Source organism: Melozone crissalis, unplaced genomic scaffold (assembly GCF_028551555.1).
Source record: "Melozone crissalis strain CALT ecotype California unplaced genomic scaffold, PUWL_Pcris_2 ptg000044l_1, whole genome shotgun sequence".
Classification (NCBI taxonomy): domain Eukaryota; kingdom Metazoa; phylum Chordata; class Aves; order Passeriformes; family Passerellidae; genus Melozone; species Melozone crissalis.
In genome coordinates, this window is record NW_026535822.1 from 5,604,626 (window position 1) to 5,622,887 (window position 18,262).

The 18,262-nt window shown below is 51.8% G+C and overlaps 1 long non-coding RNA gene across 1 annotated transcript in view; it reads left to right on the plus strand.

Moving 5' to 3' along the window:
• LOC128942829 (uncharacterized) overlaps nt 1-18,262 on the plus strand; it is a 98,595-nt gene that overhangs the window by 55,917 nt on the left and 24,416 nt on the right. Inside the window, exon 2 of the long non-coding RNA XR_008483645.1 lies at nt 17,504-17,548. This is a non-coding gene — a long non-coding RNA (uncharacterized LOC128942829). The remainder of the gene's footprint in view (nt 1-17,503; nt 17,549-18,262) is intronic.

The window sequence follows — 18,262 nt, forward strand, 5'->3', positions numbered from 1 at the left end:
CTCAGGCTCTTCAGGGTGCTTCGGGGCAAGAAAAAGGAAGGGCCTGCAGCCTCCCCAGCGCAGCAGCCTGCAGAGCCGGAGAAGCTGCAGCCAGTGCAGGACGGTGAGTGGCAGAGCCAGGCCGCAGGACTGGTGCCTGTGGCCACCCTTGCCCCATCCCATCCCTGCCCCTATGGATGTCCCCACAGATAGGACGTAAGAGGGGCTGGGGCTGCCCCTGCTGGCCGTGCTCTGTTCCCTTGGCACCCGGGGGTTGTCCCTGCCTGGGCCATGCAGGGCTAGGCCGTGTTCTCCGGCCTCTCCCGCAGCCCCTCAGCTCTGGCCGCATTTGCTCTTTGCCAGATGCAGGCAAGGATTGGGCACAAGAGCAGGACCCCACTCGCGGCTGCTTCCACAGACCAGCGCAGGTACCTGCGGCCGTCCCCGCCTGGGCTGGGCCTTCTGGCACTGCTTGGCCCAGTGCCGCGCTTGGAGCAGACCATGGAACGTTCCCCTCTTCCTGCCCTTCTTTCTGTTGCAGATACTGCGGAGGTTCCTGGGCCTTAGGCGCAGAAACACCAGCGCCGCAACAACCGAGGGCACGGCTGAGCTGCAGGCAGGGGCTGATGTCACCTCAGTCTCCCCGGAGCGTGCAGCGGACTCTGTCAGGGCAGTGGCAGAGGGCAGGCCGGAGGCTGTCACGGCCCTGCAGGGTCTGCACTTGAACAAGCATAGTGCCAGCGCCCTGTCGGTTGTGTCCAGGGACCTGCTGAGCGAGTGCGAGGACAGGCTGCATCTGGAGCTCAGAGACCACGTGGAGCTCAGCAAGGAGCCCTCGCTGGTGAGAAGGGCCAGTGGCTGATATATACTTGGAACATGAGGTGTTAGAACAGGAAGGCCATCTTGCAATGGTGCCTGCTGAATCTGAAGTGAAATAGGCACCTTTGTGGCTGGGGAGCTGTGTGGGCCAAAAGGATTATGGGCTGGCGGCCTTGAGCAGCTGAAGATGAGGCAGCGTGTGGCCAGGGGGCCAAGAAGGCCAAGGGCATGGTGGCTGTGCCAGCAGCAGTGGGGCAGCAGGAGCAGGGCAGTGAGCGTGGCCCTGTGCTGGGCAGTGCTGCGGCCACAGCTGGAGTGCTGTGTGCACCTGTGGGCCCTGGGGAGCAGAAAGTCATGGAGGGGCTGCAGCGTGTGCACAGAAGGACAGGGGAGCTGGGCAAGGGGTGCAGCACAAGGCCAGGGAGGAGGTGCTGAGGGAGCTTTAGCCTGGACAATGGGGGGGCTCATGAGGCACCTTCAGGCGGACTTCCATAAATCGCTGCCTTAGATCCATAGATCCAAAGCTCAGCGCAAGGCCTGTTTCCCTTCCAGACATCCCCTCACTGCATCCAAGTGCTTTAGACACTGGTGTGAGTAACACTTTCGTATTTTGTTTATTTGTTTGTTTGATAGAAAGAAAACCCTGGTGCAATTTCTCCTTCTCCAGGGAGCAAGGGAGCTTTGTCTCAGTCTTTCCTGCACTTTTACAGCACTGGCAGAAATTCTCCTAGAATTTTAGTTTTCAAGGAGGCAGTTCTGGATAATGCAGTATTTTTACACAAGAACACATAGTTTGGGGCAGGGATGTTGGTGCAGAATGAGCTGTTCTGGTGCCAGACCAGCCAGTAGGGCTTGCCCATCATTTTCCAGTCAACGGCTCCCATGTCTTTTGGCAGCCCAGGGAATCAGTGTGTGCTGTGGTTGGGCCTTGAGCAGGAAATCAATGCCCTTGCATTCCAGCTGGCCCTCAGAGATTAGAGGAGGTGGGAAGGGCTGGGCTGCATTTCTGATTCCAGCCACTTTAGCACCATCAGTGTGGTCAATTGCAAGAGAAGAACTTGCCCGAGCACAGATGCACAAAGAGTGCAGTTCTTAGTGCAGTGCTCTGAGTCTGATTGCATTCCATAAAGACCCACATGCTCCAGAATCCCCAAGAGTGTGGGTTACTGAAGCAACAGGAGAGCAAGTTCAGGATGGCTTCTGACTGGGGCACTGCTACCGACTGTTGATGTGTGTAGCGACAGAAAGGACATTATTGATTCAGGGTGACCCCCACGTGGCAAAAAATGTGCTTTGACTCTGTGATTTAGAAGTTTAAACAAATGCTTCATTAAGCTACGTTATAATACACTAGTACTATGTTAAAACTATAGTAAAGAAATACTATACTAAAAAGATACTAAAGAAAAACTAGTGACTGTCTCCATACAGTCTTTTATCTAATTACCTAATCAATCTAAACAACTATCCCTAAAATGCAATTAACAAATCACTTTCAGTAAACAATCACTATACACATTCTTCATGTACTAAACAACAAGAACAGCAAGTAGAGATAATAATTGTTTTCTCTTCTTCTCTAAGTTTCTCACTACCTTCTCTTAAAAAAAACCTAACAGAGAAAATTATATCTCTCTCCATTCAAAGGATGTAAATCCCACAGAATAGTAAAGAGAGATTATAAAAGTGAGATCTGTCTATTTATCTATCTATTTGAATCTTCCTGGCTCTGCTCCAAAGCAGTGGAAGATGCAATGCTCACCTAAACGCATCCCTTCAGGAGAGACAAACAGGACATGGCACAAGCAGAGGGAGGCCCTCACCAGCCCCTTGAGAAATGCCACACCTTCCCTGTCAGCTGCCTGAGAGGCTCTTGCAGCTTCAGTCCCAGATGGCCCCGGATTGTAGGGCCAGGGTCACTTTGGAATCTGTGTCTCCCCTTGAACAGAGAATGACCCAGCAGAGCAGCAGCACAGTGCTTTGGGAACGTTTGAACCCAGCAGTCTTTGAGTCTTGGCCCACAAAGGTCCTATGGGAAGCTGAAACCCATCTTCTCTTGCTTTCTGTGCAGGTGCTTCTAGAGAGAGAGCAGGAGCAGAGTGCTTCATCAGAGATGCCATGCCAGACTCAGGGAGAGCTGTTCCCAGCTCGAGAGCAGGAAGAGCAGCTCGGGCAGCAGGTGGAAGTGCCACAGGAGAAAGGCCAGGTAAGCCTGACTGGCCAGGGCACAGAGGGAAGGGCAGGAAGAAGGGCATAAACCACAGCTCTTGGGACTGAGGAGGCCAGGAATCCCACAGGCACTGGAAGCACAGAGCCTTGGAATCTGAAGAGATCAGCCCTGGGACAGGAGGGTTACATTGGGAGCAGATGTGGGTAGGGAAGCAGAAAGAAGTGGCTGAATCAATGTGATTTTGAGGCTAAAAGAGGGAAAAGCTGAGTCTGATAGCAGCTCCCAGTCACTTGCTCTGCATTTGTGTGCACAGAACATCCAGGTAGAACCACAAGCAGAGCTGCCCGAAGCTCAGAGTGACATGGCAGTGAAGAGAAGGAATGAAGACATCCAAGAGGAGAAGAATCTCCCATTGCAGAGGGACAGTCAACAAAAACAGGTGAATGAAAGAATGCCAGCCACTCCACTCATGAAAGAGAGTCCTTTCCGTTGTTGTTTACAGAACAAGGACAAACAGGTGCCGGCACAGCTGCAGGAAACTGAGGCTAGGATCAAGGCAAGGAAGAAGAGGCCAGATGAAAAAATTAAAATCATCAAAGAGAAAATTAATTGCCTCCTTCAGGAGCAAAAGGCTCTAGAAAAGCGAGTGAAATATCAATAGGCACTGCAGTCACCCAAGGGGTGGTTTCTGCCCTCCTTGCCTTTGCAGTGCAGAGCAGCAGGGGGGTGGGGTGTTGCCTCTGAGTGCCATCCTGATGAGGCCTCTGTCAGAGCTGCTCTCAAGGACACTTCCTGCTCTGCTGAATCTCAGCTGATGATCTAGACAGTGGCATTACTCCCTTGGCCATTTAGCCAGCAGTCATTCCAATGAACTCCTGCTGGCTTCTTCCAGGTGACCTTGTTTCTTGAGGTGTTTTTGCAGGTGAACATGGTCATTCACATAGATTTGGAATACGAGCTACAAGCTGTCTGTATCCCTTGTGAATCTGCTCCCGTCCTTTACTTTCTTCCCAGTCAATGACTCCTGGCTGACAGGGACAAGCTGTAGTCTCTGACTGCTTTGTTCTGTTTGACTTCAGGTGGAAGTGTCGCCATCCTACCTGGCAGCCTGCAGAGAGTTCCAGCAAATGACGGGCAACCAAGAGCCCCGAAGCTGGCATGAGGCCCAGGAACTGTACCATCCAGAGATGCTGCAGGATAAGCACGTCCCAAGGAAGGTGCAGAAAAAGAGAATTTCATGGCAGGAGGTAGAACATTAGAATGAGGAGCTGCAAATATATCTGCAGACCTAGGAGGGGGAAAGGAGTCTTTGGGAGGAAGTGGAGCAGTTGTTGCTGCAGTCATCCTTTAGAACAAGAAAGTGGCTATGAACTTGAGTAAAACCAGCCTTTGGTTTTGACCATTTGGTTTCACAAGTGGACATCCAAAGCAATCCAGTTGAAGAGCTCTGCATGTGGCTGACAGCAGCTTCCTAAGGGCTTGCATTTCAAATGGCAATCTCTCTTGCATTTCAGGGCAATCTCTGCCACACCTTCCTGACATCAACTCATTTCTTCTCTCAGATCTACACCAACTCTGACACTGAAGCTGCTGCAGCGGAGCCGTCCCAAGGAGCCTTTGCTCCCCAGCCAAAGACGTGGAGCCTGAGCACTTGGTTCACCTCCCGTGCTGACCCAGCTGCTGCTCAGCAACTGGAGATGGCGGGTGACTCCCTGGAGCAACACAGTACGTCTGCTATCTTTCTTACCTGAGGGACAGTGTATTGTGTGCACATGTCAGCAGAGCTGTACCAAAGGGTTCTCCTCACTTCAGTGTCACAGAAGTGCTGGCATTGCTCCAAGGCAGCAAGAGAGAGCTCTGGGTGTTCCTGCTGCCTCTGAGGGCAGCTTAGACTGGCTGGAGATTGCCTGGGCTTCCCTCTCTGCCGAAGGCAGAAGCAGGAATTGTTCCTGCATCAGCAGAAGGCTGTGACTGCTTGGGTTCTAGGCACTGGTAGAAGCCCTGCTGAGATCAGTCTCTAGGAGAACAAAACAAGCCCTTTGTGATTCTGTAGCACAACCCAATGAATCTGCTTCTTGCCTGTAACAGCTGCCAGTGCTGTGCTCTCAGATAAGACCTGGTAGAGTTGAGAAGAGAGCCCAGTGGATTCTGTGTCTACCATCACCTGTTGGGACAAAAAGGGCACTGATCCACACCTCGGTGGGGCTGATCTCAAAGCCCATCCTGTTGTGTCCTGAATGGGGGCAACAGCTTGTACGGGGCTCAGGCTGGCCCTGGCTTCTTCCCATCAGTGCCTGTCAGTGCTCATGCTTGGGCTTTGCCAGCCTTGTTGTGGTCACTGCCCTGCCCCTGGGGGCTGGAGGGACTGCAGAGGCTGGAGCCTCCCTTAGCTGGGAGGGTCCCGCTGCTGCCCGGCTGCTGCAGCGCGGAGCTGCCTGAGGCTGCAGCCCCTTCTCTGGGCCGGCTTCTGCCTCTCACGGCCTGGACTCACAAGAGGGTCAGCATCTCCTCTGGGCAACTCTCTGTGTCACAGGGGCGCCTGAGGAGCACTGCTGTCCTCTGTGCCCGTGCCCGCCGTGCCGAGTTGGGAAGATGGGGACGTGTGCGGTGCCGAGAGGGCGAGTGCAATGGGAGCGACTGATCCGCGCTGTCAGGGTGACGAGAAGTGGTGTGGTTCTTCACGCGGGGTTGGGGCAAGGGCGTCTTTGAGCTCAGCCTGCTCATAAAGGGTTCGGGTCCTGATGCTGAAAGCCCCGTCGCAATTGGTTCTGGCATAAGCTGCTCTGGTTTACAAATGCAGAGGCATTCTTCTGGCAAACTGCTGCAAGGTGGAAAAGATGGGAACACTTGGCAATATTCCTCCTGTTCTGAACTTGACATCTGTTCAGAGCAATTGATTCTGGATTTCCAGGTGCATTTAATCTTAGCAAGTAGGAAACCTTTTCTAAATCTTGCAGTCTTGTTTCCCAAGAAAACAAAGGCACTGTTAGTTCCAGCTCTCCTCAATGTTTCTAGATGACAAACTTACTTGCCTTGGTAGGTATTCTCTTCTGGTCTCAGTCTCCTCTGAGAGGAGACTCCTCTGCTGTCAAGAGGTCTCTAACTTCAAAGGATACAAGAAATCAGTCTCTGTGCCAGCCAGACTGTTGCTGTGGATGTGCTGTTCTTGTTGTTCCAGTACCTGTTCCTGTTGTTGTTAGCCAGCTCAGAGCTGGCTAACCAAGGGAGGGCTCAGAGCCCCAGACAGTGGGGCTGCCTTTTGTATCTCCGAGAAGGTGGGATCTCTGCTTTAAAGTGAACATCTTGCATTTTGTTTCCCTCAGGGAGAATGGTGAAGATGGAAAATCCTATCATCAAATACATTGAACTGGAAAATATTGGCAGTGGGTGAGTCCAAGCAATGCTAATTTTACATAACTATGCATCAAGTGTTTTGCTGGTGGAATAGGTATCAGGCGTGAAGTCAGACAAGCTGCAAATGTGTTCAGGCACTGGGCTTAGATTGTCAGTGCTGATCAGAATTTCTAAGTGTGCTCAGAAGGCATTGTCAAGGACATCTCCATGCTTCCAGTGTCCTGCAGGTTTTAGGCATTTACAGCACAGATCTCCTGTGTGTGCTGGCTTTCAGTGCAAGATCTAAATGGCTTCTCATTTCTCTGCTTCTCTTTTGTTTCTAGGAGTTTTGGAGAGGTTTTTAAAGCACTTGACACTGCCTCAGGAGGAGAGGTAAATATCAACAGCCCCTGCAGACTCTGCTGCTCTTGAGGGGCTTTCCCCTCTGGTGTGAGCTGTGGCTGGAACTTTGGCTTGAGCCATGCTGAAAAGGCACAAGAAGCACAGACTGGTGCCAGCCTGCAAAATACATTTGGCACTTTGTCCTCCTCAGCTGCCGGAAGGCAGGCACGCAGGGCAGCGCTTCCTTTCAGACAAGGACGCGCTCACTCGCTCTCCATTGCTAAAACAAAGGTGGTGCCTTAGAGCACCTCCCTGCTCTTTGGGGCTACAGCTTCAGAGTCCTGAATTCTCAATTCTGGCTGCCAGCAAATCCATCGGAAAGTTACTGGTAGTTCCTTAGCCACCTGCAGTGCCTCACTTGGCAATTGCACATAGGGAGAGATCTGCAAGGTGCCCTAAAAGCCCTAAGCCCTGCCCATAGCCCAAGATATATCCACAGAATATTAAGGCATGGATTAATGTCAGGGTCCGTCCTAGGGGACAGATGACCTTATGGTTCGTAGGAATGATCTCAGAGTGCAAAACACCAACACGGTACAAGGGGGTTTGCAGTGATAATCAGATCAAATGCAGTTTTATTGGAATAACTACAGCAAAAATGCGATAGAGGGATTAAGGGAAAGAAAAAGATAGAGAGAGAGAGAGAGAGAGGAGAGAGAGGGGATATAGCTACCAACGCAGAGACGAAGTCCTTTGGTGCAGTCCAGCCGAGGTTCCGCCTGCTACGCTGGGGAGATCTCAAAGGCTCTAGCTAACTCAGAGGTTTTTATTACTGAAAATTGTGACGGGGGGAAACAGACACAATAGGGAACAGAAGTATTGAAATAACTACAGGTAGTCCATGTTCTCAGCAGTAAATGAGCTTGATAGATGTAACAGGTAGTCTACGTTCTTAGCAGTAAGCGAGAGCCATTGTTTTCTGGCTCCAGTGGTCACAATCTGCAGGCAAACATCTCGCTTCAGTCAGCTTGCCTCCCCCACACACCACCCCTGGGCTGGGGGTTTCAGTCCCAGTCCTTGATGGAGAATCTTCTTACATCTCAGTCTGTCTGTCATGGTGGTTGTAAAACAGGTGAGGGTGTTCTGTGGGAGACCACCTGAAACTCAGGAGAAGTCCAGCCAGGCCGAGAGGTGGGACAGCTTCCAGAGCTGCTATTGTTGCAAATGGGGCATGATGCCCTCTTCTTAGCATACAGCAAACACACTTGTGAACACAATAGCTTAACACTGAGCTTTCAGGTCTCAGGGCCCGTGGCGTGTGACTTTTCTCCTTCAGAGCCAGATATAGACGGGGGGGGGGTCTTCTCTTCAGTGGTCTCCCAAGGATGATCATGAGGCAGATGAGGGAAAATTATGACATACTCTCACAATTACTTCTTCTGAATCCTAGAAAGAGCAGCAGAGATTGTGGTCAGAGGTTTGTGGGTGATAGTTGAGACACAACTGTTACCAAGTGGACAAGGCATAATGTCAGTGGCCCCACGTATCCTGTGCCCCCAAGGCAGCAGAGAAATGGGCTGTTGGAATGTCAGTTCCTAATTACTGCAGTGCCTAATCACCAGGCAGTTTGGCACAGCTCAGCTGTGTCATTGCAAAATCACTTGCTCCAGGTGTGTTGTTGTCTCTTGCCACCAACTGCTCAAGTTACTGATTTTCAATGTCATTTTAGGTGGCCATAAAGAAAATAGATATTCAAGGACCGAGGAGGATGGAACGAAGCGTTAATGAAATCCAAATAATGAAGAGGTACAGGAGTCCCAATGTTGTGAATTATTTAGACAGGTGAGTGGTTATGGTCTTATCCCATGTGTGCATTTACATACAGCAAACATGAGAGGTTAAAAACCCACTTTGGTCAGTGGCAGAAAGTAGAGCTGTTAATTTTTATTTATTCCTATCTCTCTACTCATCTCCAATGGATGAGAAGAGAGTGCATCCTGTCTGCATGAGTCTTCCCTGGCACACCTAGTTTGAAAATTATTCCAAAATTATTCAAAACCTGGATCAGCTGTATCTTCCTTAGTCATCAGCCTCGAAGTTTACTGCCTCCACATTTATTTGGGATTGATTTTTTCAAGTTTCTGAAGTGCTGATGAACCGTCCTAAAATGGATTTCCCTTGGATTGTTGCCACTCTTTGCCATTGCTGGGCATGCCAGGAAGACTAGGTGCTTCTTTCCAGAAACACCATGCCTGACAGGTTTTTTATCTGGGCTGTTTCTAAACTGCATTTTTCACTTGTTAGCCATCTAAGACATCTCCTTTTTCACAGCTGTGCCTGTCTCCTTGAGACTGCACAGATTGCAAACAATGCACAGCCAAGAGGGAATGTCTATTGCTATGATTCTGTCCTTGTCACAAAGGCATCTGGAAATAAGAAACCTGGAAGCAGAAATCAACGTAGCCATGCATGCTCATCTCCACGGCCTTGTTTCCTTCTTTCAGCTACCTTGTGGGTGAGGAACTCTGGCTGGTGCTGGAGTACATGGACGGAGGCACCCTGAACGATATCCTCAGCACGACCTCCCTGTATGAAGATGAGGCAGCAGCCATCAGTCGGGAGGTCAGCAATCCCATCTGTGTTTCCAAGGGCTTGGGCAGGATTGTCTGGGAAACAGGGGCTCAGACCTGCAGTGATTTCCTGTGCCAAGCTTTGGTTCTGTGTTGCTGCTATGCTATGGGCAAGTAAAAGCATCTCAAGTGAAAGGCCTGCCAGTGCCCCTGCACTCCCTGTACTCAGTGCCAGTACTCTTCTCTCCTGCTGTTGTATTCTCGCTCTGGCTCATGTCTTTTTACTTGCTGTTCTCCACCTTGCCTCTCTAAATGTTTGCCTGGAGTCTGTCTTCACTGCATTCCTTGCCTGTGAAAGCAAAGGTGCTGGTGGCTTGATTTGAAATGATCAGCAAAGAAAAAAGAGAGAGACTCGTTTCCCTCAGGCCTCAGCATACAAGGACAGGAGTGCAGCCAAAAGGCTCTTTGCTTCTGAGCACATGCACTGCAGCAGCAGTCATCCTGGCTGGTTTGCAGGGGACAGTCTACAACAGCAGGTGCTGTTGCTCTTTCAGAAGCTGACATGCCTTTCCTCAGAAAGGTCCTGCTCTGCAAGTGTTGGAGCAGCAAGCACTTCCTCTCAGTGGCACTGTGTTCTGCCATTACTGCCCATTCCCCTGGAGAGGGAATCTTTTGGATTCTTTGTTGCCTTTCTTGTGGGATGAAATCACATCACTCATTTTTGCCCTCCTCTTTCTGTTTTCTCTCTCAGTGCCTGCAAGGACTGTGTTTTCTTCACACAAACCATGTGATCCATAGAGATGTGAAGAGTGATAACATCCTTCTCAAAACCGATGGTTCTGTCAAGCTGGGTCAGTGTATTCTTGGTCAGGAGCAGCATTCCAGGGATGTGGGTGTGGGGCTGCTTTGAGTGACAGCCAGCTCCCCAAAATGGTGCTGGTGGCAGCGCAGGGACACCCGCTGTGAGCTGAGGGCACAGTTGCAACGTGCACAGGGATAGGAGAAGGAACAAGCAGTCAGGAGTGGCCTTGCTCTGTGTGTGTCCCTTCCCGAGGGAGGGAGTTACAAGTCTAAAGCTTCCAAAGAACAAAAGACACTGCTGGAGACAGTGTAAAAAATGGGGGGAGTTTAAAAGTCGCCAATGCCAGGAGATTCAACAGCACATTTTCAAACACTTCTACTGGGGAATTCTTTGGCTTGCTTTCCTAATTGCACAGAATTCAAATAGAAACAGTGTTTTGCTTTCTCCTCAGGTGATTTTGGCCTCTCTACTCAGCTCAGCCCTCAGCAGAGCAGACGGTGCTCGGTAGTCGGGACTCCTTGGTGGCTGGCACCCGAAGTGCTGACAGGTCAACCATATGGTCCCAAAGTGGACATATGGTCTTTTGGAATTGTGGGGATTGAAATGATAGAGCAAGAACCTCCCTACTGGAACCAAAGTCCCATCACGGTAAGGAGCAAATACTCACTGATCCCACTCTCTTTCTCACCTGTCCCTTGTCCTGCGTGCCATTGGACAAAAGCCCATTGCCATCTGCCTGAACTGCTTCCACCAAGGACCCCTCCTAAAAATGTGCCTGCAACACATCAGCATCTGCTGTAGTTGTGGTTGCAGCAGTGGGGGAACTCAAGCCTTACCACATGCAAACAAACTCCAAACAAACTCTATTCTCAGGCAACACTTTCCTTTGGCTTTTAAGTGCTTCCAGTCCTTTGGCTGTGGAGATGGCCTTAATAGCAGAAAAGAAGCATCTGACAACTGCTGTTATCTTTCCAGAAATGAAGGAAGGCAACACAAACCCAACAAAGTTTCTAAAACTGTGGTCTTTAGAGATGAGCCTAACTCCCTGTACAGTTTCTTCTCACTGGGAAACATGCCTGAAACCTGGGCATGAGAGTGTAAAGGCCACTGAGTCTCTTCTGCTTCTTGTACAGTGCTGCTGAAACACTCAGTCACCGTGTTTCTCTCCTAGCCAAAGGCACATTCTCTGTGTCACCAAGCCAGAGCCTGGTGATGCGGACAGGCTGCCAAAGCCTCCCCTTTGTTTCCTGGCTCTTTCTGGCATGGGCCTACCATTAATGCATTGACTTGAGCAGCCAAGTGAGCAGAGGGTGGCCATAGGGATGGCACCTCTCCTTCTTCTGACCATGACAATTTTTCTTTTGCTGCAAAATGGGAACCTGCAATTTTCAGACTGCTGAGAGACAGAGCTGCAGGTGGCTCCTTTGTGCCCAAGAAGGAATTTTTATCCCAATACATTTGTGCAGGCATCTAAATGTGTCTCTGTTGAAGATGAGATTGCAAATGTTGATTTTCTTACCTGGGGATTAATTGATGGATTCCCTTTCTTTCCTTCCAATGACCATTGTTTTCAAGAAAAGCACAAAAAGTATGATGAGTTTTGTTCTAGGGCATGTGCGCTTAAGGACCAACAAGCACTGCAGACATGCCTTTCATGTACTAAGCCTTGAAATTAGTTTGTATGGCACAGTCCCTCTTCCAAAAAGCCTCTCAAGCTGGTGTGAATCCTCAGAGAAGCAAATGTGCTTTTGCTGATGTAGTTCCCACTAACTAGGTCAGCCAATGAAATCAGCTGCCAAGGCAAGATCTGCGGGATGGTGGAAAAGCTGTGGCTGCATCAGGGTTTGGGTGTTTGGTTGGTAAAGGAAAATGATCTCTGGGTCTCTGCCAGGGCAGAAACTGCCACTGAAGAACAGAGGTTAAACTAAGGGAGGTGGGAGAGCACTTAGAGATGTGAAAGCAGCAAGTGGAGCCTGGTGTCTCCTTTTTCTCCAGGCTACACAACTGATAGCCACAGTAGGGACCCCACGGCTGCAGCAGCCCAACCGATTCTCGCCTTGCCTGCGTGACTTCCTGAGCTGCTGCCTGCAGAGAGACGAGGAGCAGCGCTGGTCTGCCAGGGAGCTCCTGCAGGTAAAATGTGAAGGGGCTGCAGGTGAAACAGGCTCTGAGGGATGGGCTCCTCCTCCACTCAAGTCCAAGGCATCACATGAGCCCCCTTCCTCCTCACCTCCACTCTTGGTGCTCTTCAAATGAAAATGGTGAGGAATCCTAGACTGGGCTGGGCTGGCAGGGCCCTGTAAAGGTCCTCTGGTGCAAGTGTCCTGCAATGAGCAGGGACATCTTTAAAGAGATCAGGTTGCTCAGAGCCCTTTCCCACTGGAACCGGAATGCTTGCAGGGATGGGGCACCTACAACCTCTTGGGGCAACCTGTGCCAGGGTTGCACCATGCTCTGAGTAAACAAGTTCTGATTAGATCCTATTTGTGTTTAAAAATATTTACCCACATCTTATTGTAAGTGGCCCTGTTAAAAAAGATGTCACTCACTTTCTTCAAAGCCACTCTGAAGTCTTGGAAATTGGCAATAAAGTCTCCCTGGGGCCTGTTCTTCACAAAACTGAGTAACTCCATCTCTCTCTGCATTTCCTGAGTCAGGGAGCTCCTCTGGCTGGTTTGGTCGCCCTCTTTTGTCATTTGGTGGGGTGTTCAATTTTATCTAATGGCAAAAGAATTGAAGTAGAGCAATGCAGGGTACAGAGACATGAAATGGTGGTGCAGGAACCCAAGGAAGCCAGTCCCAGCCTAGGGGTCAGAGATTTGGCCGTGGGCAGGAGGGGTCTGTGGGGGGCTCACTGTGAGCCTCTGAGGGGCCCTGGTTTGCGCCCCCCAGCCCACCCTTAGAGGTTTCTGCCACGCAAACAGGCACAGCTGGGAGAGACTTGTCCCAGCCCCATCTGCTGCCTGGCACGCTCAAGCAGACGGGAACTGTGCCAGGGTTACTACCGGGTTGTGTGGCAAAGAGGGAACTGCAGGGCCCAGTGCCACTGAGCTGGCCCTGCTGGGAAGGAAGGAGCCATCCAGCACACGAGGGGCAGGGCATGGAAAGGTAGACACTGCTCTGTCTCCCTGTGGGAATCAGCACAGTGCCTGTCTTTCAAAGAGAGGGACCAGTGTGAGGCTTTAGAGATTCCTGAAAAGAAGAAACTCCAAGGACAGAAAGCACCGTTTCTAAGGCACTGGCAGGGCAAAAATCCTAGCAAGATGAAGACACCTGGATAAATAGATGAGTGGGATTCTGGGCCACATTTCCCGGAGATGGCAATGTCCGGCACATAAAGATGGAGGTGTAGATGGTCCCATTGGTCCTCTTCCTGCATCCTTCTATAAGCCAGAGGAATCCTGTGAAGCACTGAGCTTGGAAAGTCATGGTCCATTATTTTTTGTTGATTTGGTTTTTTTCCCTTTTTGGCAGCATCCATTTGTAACATTTGCTGAGCCTGCGTCCAGCCTGGTGCCACTGATTGTTTCAGTGAAGAAGAGGAGAGAGACAACAATGTGACAATCACATCAAGACCATTTATTCGTCAACCAGTTTACAGCAGGATTGTAGATTAGGATTAGGATTAGGATTAGGATTAATATTAGGATTAGGATTGGGATTGGGATTAGGATTAAGGTTAAGGTTAGGGTTAGAGTAGGATTGTCTAATAGGACTGCAGAGTAGGATTGGAAATGAATACAGTTTCTGAAACCACAACTCACCTTGAAGACTCCCTTCCTTCTCACTCTGCGAATACGCTCAAGAATTGCTTCTGAATTGTCTGTTGTTTCTTAAAGGTGGAAAGTGACACGGTGTCTTTGGCATGGTGTGAAAGTGGGGAAAAAGGATGTTCTTCATTCATCCTCTCCAGAGCACACTGACTTTGGAATCTGGTCCACTGGTCTGTTTTTGGACAGCTTTGGTATTTCTATTTGAGGCAGAAAGGGCAATGGCATTTGAAGGCAACACCAAAAGAAGAATGAGGCAGCCCAACACTCTGAGCAGATGCAGGCCTTCAGCTGTGACTGGAGAACATTGGGGCTCCTACCACTTGGATTTGTATCCCGAAATGCAATAATCTCTTTGGTTGGAGGAGAGCCTTGCTCAAGTGAGAAAGCAGAAAGATCAGAGAGGGTGCTCGGGAAGGTCTCCTGTGGTGCAGAGCTGTCAGCGCCTGGGAGGTGAGAGTGGGCCCGGCCTTGGCTGGGGTGGAGCCCCAGCAGAGCCCCGGCAGAGGCCGGAGCAGGCTGAGCCCTGGCAGAGGCAGGCTGGAAGGAGGCCCTTGGAGCTGCAAGAGGCAGCAGCCGGGCCCTGGGTGCCTGTTCCTGGAAGCAGGCGAATCCTCCACTCCCAGAGCCCAGGTGGCAGCTGGCAGCTGCTGAGGGGAAGCGCAGCCGTGCTGGGCACAGCCCAGCCTGGAGGCATTGGCCCACTGGAGTGTGCCCAGCAGCAGAGAAAGGCCAAGGGCAGCCGAGGGCCGCTGGGCTGCCTGAGGATTCCTCCTCTTCTGCCGGCTGCCCTGCAACTCCTGGCAAAGGTCAGCAGTGTGTGCAGCACTCTGGGCACCGGGGCAGGGAGCCGGGCTGCTCAGCAGGCTAGAGCACAGGGCAGCCTCCTTCAGGCCGGCTCTTGTGCCAGGGGAAGCGAGGCCAGTGTGAGGCAGGGACAGCTTGGCAGGGCACATCTGCAGGAGCCAGAGCCTCACGCAGCTCTGGGAGGAAGCGCCTGCAATCCTGCATTTCTGCACTGAGCCCGAGCAAAGGTGTGAGATGCAGAGTGTTTGGCAGAAATATTCAGGCCCACCAGGCCAGCCTGCTTGTGCTCTCTGGCCCACAGCAAGCGCTGTGCAATGCAGCTCACACCTCTATTGCAGGGCTGTTCTTCTTCTCAGTAATCATCGCTCAGCTGTCTCTCACTGACATATTGCTAGCTGAAGACCTGTCTCTTCCATATCCCCTATAAAAAGACCTTACCTTAGATTCTCAAATTTAGCATGCATGCATGTGTGAAAAAAAACCCCCACATATCTTTAGGAACATCAACACATTAAAGCAGATTTCATTTATGAAACCCACAGCAACTGCATTAAAATGTGGGTGTATGAGCCTTTCTTCAAAATTTTCTTAAGAATATCTCTAGAGTTATTTTTTAAACATAAGTATGCTGCCCCTAACAAGTCCAGATTACTTGGCAAAGGGTAATCAGTCATCCATTAAGCATTCCAGCAGTTGCCTAGCATTTTCTTCTGATAACTGATCCCTGGATATTGCAACCAGCTGCTGATTTGTGTCTGCCCACTTCTTTTACATGTTCTGAGCCAAAAGCAATAGTACCATTGTGAGTGCATCTGAACAGATTGGACACTGACACCCCATCCTATTGCCTAGGTTCTCCCATGGAAGATTCCTTGCTCTTTTTTCTCTGCCACCAATGGGGATCTGCAGTCCCTGCCGGGCACTGCTCGCTCTGGGTTGTAAAGGCAGAGGCGATGCGCTGGTGCACTTGGCGCAGGTGAGCCTCGGGCCCGGGCAGGGAGCGATGCTCCGAGCTGCCGCGGATCCGGCGGCGAAGCCGAGCGGTGCCGTGGCCGGGCTGGGAAGCCGAGCGGCGCCCGTGGCGCTGCCTCCCCGGGCAGGGCTGTGCTCTCAGCGCCGCCGGGGCTGCCGAGCAGCGCTTTCCACGCGCCTCCGCCTCCGGAGCCAGCCCCGCAGCCACGCTCTCCCGAACCGCACTGACCCGCGCCCGTTCTCGGCCCGGCTGCAGGACTCCGTGATTCCGGGCTCCCCGGGTTCCCAGTCCGCCTGCAGGAGCCTCCGCTCCTGGACTCCCCTCACTGGGCTCTCTTCTCTCATGTCTTTCCCCTCTTTCCCAGGCCCTCTCCACTCTACTCCGGATCTCCCCCCGTTCACAGGTTGTCCCCTGTCTCCTGGGTTCTGCCTCCTCTCTCGGCTTTTCCCCATTCCCGAGCTACCCTTTGTCCCAAGCTCCCTCCTTTCCTGGGCTGTAGCCAGTGCTTTTATTCGTCTCCCTGGATCTGCCCTTCTCCCGATTACTCCTCCCTCTTCCAGGATCTCCCCCCTCTCCCAGGGCTCTTTCCTGTTTCCCCGCCTCTACCCTCTTGGAAGGCTACCCACCCTTTGCCACGGATCTCACTCCCGCCCCCGTCCCGTGATCTCCCCTACTCCCGGGCTCGTCCCGCTCTCCTGGGATTTTCCCCCTCCTCCCAGCATCTCTCCCCTCTCCCGCTCACTCCTCCCTCTGCCACGTCTCTCTCCCCTCTGCCGGGATGTCCGCCGGTTCCCGGAGCGCCCCATGCCCCCGGCCCCTCGCCGCCCGTCCCTCGCCGCCTCGGCCGGGCCGCTCCGGGGCCGCGCTCGGAGCGCAGCGGGGCCGGGCCGGGGCCGCCGGGGCCGCCTCAGCTCCGCCCCGCGGGAGGAGCCGCCACAGCGCCCCGGCAGCGGCCCCGCGCAGGCGGAGCGGCCCCGGCTGCGCCCGCAGCTGGGCCTGGGAGGGGCTGCGGCCTGGGAGAGCTGCTCCGGGCGCGCTCCGGACACGAGCAGCTCCGACCTGTGCTCGCTTTGTACCCTCAAGGCTGCCGGATGCCTTGCAGTGAAGCTGCAGTGCCCGGGCTATTCCGGTCTCTTCTGGTCCTCAGCTGAGTATTGCTGGCCGCGGGTCTCTGTACGAATCACGAAACGGACGGGACTGCTGAGGAACGCGCCTCGAGCTGTTTGTTTTCCAGCATCAGTCTCATGACATGGTTGTTACAGTGGGAAGATGCCAGCAGCTCACATCCCTGGCAGGAGGCAATGAACTTAATGGTACAACTGACTTGAAAAGTTTTTTGACCACTCACACAAAGCAAAAGCATATTGACAGTAGTTCTGTGCAACCACTATAAGCACACGTAGCTTTTGTTAAAACACTGCTTGCTTCTTTCAAACACTATACCTGCTTGTAAGCCTTAAAACACAATGCGCAGAGCTCCATTATTGTGATAAATAGGTATCATTCGTGCTGATAAAATTTGAAACAGTAATTGATATTGATAGAGTAATTAATATTTGAGAATAATAAATAGTTAAAAAGTTGTAATGCCAAAGAAGAGAGGGAGAGGAGGGGCTCCATCTCCCTTCCCACCAGCTGTTCTCAAGGACCACAGGAAAGAAGCTGAAGGTACAGTTGCTAAAAATGAGCAAGAACCTGGTTCGGTCCCAACAAATGCTAATTCTAAGGGATTTATTGCCTTGATATGTAGATGGAGTGATACGTTAGTCTTGGCTTACATTGGCTGTACTGGCTACGTACTGGCTTGATGCGCATGTGTAACCCAAAGGTGAATTAAGGACAACGAAGAAGACTCTAGGGCCTTCATCAGTGACACCCCCCAAAGATTTGTGCAACCACCAAACCGAGTGGTGGCGCATGCGTGGTAAAGGTGGTGAGGAAGGCGGAGACAGAAAAGTGATGAACCGAAAATAGGAGGAGATGGTATTGACATATGGCGTATAAGGGATGATTTTCACTTGGCAAGCTTGTACGTGAAGTGGAAAGGGTCAAGAACTCTGCCCTCCGTACCCCGCGGTATCTTTTGCTTATGTGCTGGGAAGAACCCCTGATGCAGGAGCATTTGTGGTGAGGAAGTGGAAGCTTTGTAAGTTCTAAGAGGCTTTGTTTGATGGGAAAGAAGAGAAGAGTGTTTGGAGAAGTGGCACTGAAGGCCCAGTGTCCCGGGCAGGGAGGGGCATGCCAGAGGTGCCTCTGTTGCAGCAGCAGATGTGGGCTGTGCCTCTTTTGGGTGGGAAAGCCAAGGCAAAGCAAGGGCTGGGCTGCAGCTGCTGCTGCTGTGGGAGCCCTGCCGTGCGTGTGGGCGCTCCCAGAGCCGTGGCTGGGGCTGGGCTGCAGCTGCAGCTTTCTTGTCCTCTCAGTAAGCTGCTGCCTGCAGTCCAGTTTCCATCTGGGAAATCCTCAGCTGGGCAAACTGGCCAGTCTTGCTGTCCATGTTGCAGAGCTCTTTCCCTTTGCTCTTGGGCATCTCTGTGGGAAGAGATGTGTGTTCCCATGCTGTCCCTGCCAAGCTGCAGCCTGGATGAGACTGCTGTGCTCAGGGCTGTGGAAGAAGGAGCACATCCCTTTGCCAGGAGCTGGCAGGACTCCTGCTTAGCAGCCATTCCATGTGTTCAGTGTCACCCCCATGTTCAACAC